The sequence below is a fragment of the Cyprinodon variegatus genome, unplaced genomic scaffold, assembly GCF_000732505.1.
Source record: "Cyprinodon variegatus isolate N-32 unplaced genomic scaffold, C_variegatus-1.0 Scaffold251, whole genome shotgun sequence".
In the NCBI taxonomy this organism is placed as follows: domain Eukaryota; kingdom Metazoa; phylum Chordata; class Actinopteri; order Cyprinodontiformes; family Cyprinodontidae; genus Cyprinodon; species Cyprinodon variegatus.
Window position 1 is genome coordinate 271,110 of NW_015150704.1, and position 3,022 is coordinate 274,131.

General features: G+C 34.3%; 1 protein-coding gene across 1 annotated transcript in view; it reads left to right on the forward strand.

Moving 5' to 3' along the window:
* Positions 1-3,022, forward strand: part of LOC107089414 (serine/threonine-protein kinase 26-like) — a 38,143-nt gene that overhangs the window by 19,709 nt on the left and 15,412 nt on the right. The gene's annotated exons all lie outside the window — the stretch shown is intronic.

Below are 3,022 nucleotides of genomic sequence, written 5' to 3' on the forward strand. Positions count from 1 at the left end.
GCATTAATTAAAAAGAAAATAAACATCTCATAGTAAATTAAGGCAGATCACAGACTGGTCTATTTTTAGAATATTTTATTCCTGCAGAAACAAACAGTGGTGTGTTCAGGTAGGTTTTCCACAAATGACAATCAGTAAAACATAATCATTAGCTGCTCCCCTAATTCAGGTTTTGTCAGTATAAGTATTTTCACTTCAAAACTACAGTTATAAAATAACTCTTTAGTGTTGATAAGAATCTCCAATACTTGCTTTGTTGTCAGCCAGGTTTTGGTTTTCTTACAATCTTCACAAGTCAGTCTGTCAATGTATTTGTTTGTTTTTCCTCTTCTTTTTTCCCCCAAGTCATAGTTTTGGCTTTTTAAGTGCTTTTCTAACATTGATGTGATCCAACTTTCATATCTTTATTTGCCATCTCTGTCAAAAACAGGGCAACATCTGTTATTTGCTTTCTATCATACTAAAGGATAGAATTCTTAAACATTGTTTGTTGAGACTGCAAATATTTTAGATAATTCAGATGATATGGAATCATGATAATTCGATTTTTCTTCCAGAGAAAAGCTTCATTTATTTGTTTGTAATATCGCAAAATCTTGTGAAATAAGATCTTGATGTGTCCCAAATATTATAGTGATTTAAGCATTGAATGTTTTTGTTTTATAATTTTATAGAATTTTCGTTGCAAGGAAGACCAAATCATCAAAATAAACACACTCTATGTAGACGATATAATGATATATCATGAGAAAATTACAACAAAAGGATTCCCTAAAGCTGTTATATGCTCTTGTTAATTTTAATTCCTGTTTTCTTTACTGTTTTTATGGCAAACATCCATTTTCCTCTGAAATTATTATTTTGTTTTTACTTTTTTTTTTTTTCATTTCGACTATTCGACTAACACCAAGTGTAGTCAGAGTTTTATTTTAAAGAACATACCAAATATCAGTTGTTGTTCACACGGGTTACGAGTTACCCTGGTTCAGATCCTAGTTGCTACAAGAAGAGTGCAGCGATAAGGACACAACTAAGATATTAGATTTTAGTTGGTTAGTTCAGTACGTTTACCAAATAAAAGACAAGATGCAGTTAAGAGAAGACTAAGTGTTTTTTTGTTTTGTTTTAGGTGAGATTACAGTAAAACGTAATGGCTAAGATCACAATGAGGCAAGCACTGCCTCACAGATTGATACTTTACAGCTAAATACAGTGTTTATATAAAATAACATTTTTGGCTGATGAGCTTTGAGTACCAGTTAAAGTAAATTCTAAAAACTGATTCTAATCCATGTAAGTGAGAAGAAAAATGACCCAAATCTGGCAGCAGGATAGTGTCTGCATCAGGCTGTCTGTAAAGTTTTTGAACTCAAAAGAAAGTCAGAGTCTTAAAGCTGATCTCTCAGAGCTTTGACCTAAATCCCGTCAAACTCTTGTTGATAAACCAAGAGCTCTGCTGGCAGAAACATGGAGGAAACCTCCACCACAGCTGCAAAATGCACCGATTCCAGACGCAGATAATACCAAGCGTGTCTGCAGACTAAATGAAACCTTAAACACTGTATATGTGAACTTCAGAGTTTGGTTTCCAGACTTTTTTTTTTCTTCAGCAGATGGATTTTAATCTCCAGGTGTGCATCCTATGCTAAGCCAGCAACTTCACACTTAAGACACCATAGAAATATTTTATAAAAGTAACAGTTTCACTCTAGTGCACTACGCCATACAATGTTTTTTTTTCTAAATCAATTTCTTCTTATCAATCCATTTTGTATTTAGTTTAGTCAAAATAAAGACTTCAATGTTTTTTAAAGGTTCTTATTTTGTCTTTTTTATTTAAGAACTCTATTTTCCTGCAGTTTTAAGTCCATTCTTCCAGTATCAGATCAGAAAACGTCATTTAAACATATTCTCATTAATTGCAATGCAACTCAATCTTTGTATGTTGCTAACTAACTCATAATAATGATACTTTCTGTTTTGCAAATGCAGTTTTTAATTTGAGGTGTGACGCTTGGGTTGTGCATCATTTTCATTGAGCATTAAAGTAAATGCTACCTTCAGGATTTCTCTGAATCATTCGGGACTCTTCTAAGAAAAACTTGCATTAAATAGCGGTAGGAAACACATGATCAAGGTCATTGTGTTCTCCATGTTTTCTACTAACTTGGAACTTAGCATCTGCTTCCTGTATTTACATTTGATTCTTCCCCAGACCCATCTGACCAATAAACCAACGTTCTGGCAGGATTTGTAGCGACAGCTTTAGGTTCGCTTTAAGGCTGAATCACCTGAAAAAGTAATGATTATCAAAACTCATCAAAGGATTTAGGCCAAAGTTAACAGACGATTAGTGAAAAACATGCTTAGAAAGTGTTAAAATTGGAACACTTTGATGAAAACCCCTGCAGCATGAATTGTTTGGGAAATGAGTACCAGTCCTCAGAGATAAGTGTGTGTTTTCACTTCCTGTTATCTTTAACTGTCACACTCATTTCCTTCTGTGTTTTTATGGACTTTTCTGTGTGGCCATATCTGCTGAAAAAGCTCACATGGGGGGGGACAAGTTGGAGGTCATGAGATTGAGATTAAACACTTTTAGGTTTGAAAAGTTTGCAGAATTTTAATTTTTTTATTTAAAAAAATATCAAAACATGCAGATTACCCATATCTTTGTTTTACGATCAAGTGTGAAATGTTGTGTAGCTTGTGGAGAAATAAGACCAGAAGAAGATGCAGATCAAAAAATGCATGAGCTGACTGGCAAAGTTTAGTAATGTTGCTTTGAGGCAGTTCTAGCCTCAGGTCTTTCTTCAGGGACTTTCCATCTTCTTCCACTGCATGTGTGGGGGTTTTCTCTCCAGGTGTTCTAGTTTCCTCACAAAATCCAAAAAGATGACTATAAGGCTAACTGGTCTCACCTGACAAGGTTTAAAAACAAAGAAACATTAGAGGTGAAAAAAATCAAAGGGCTTGGATAAACACTAGGTTTGTCTGTGGAAGGGCTTAAGCAGCTGAAGAT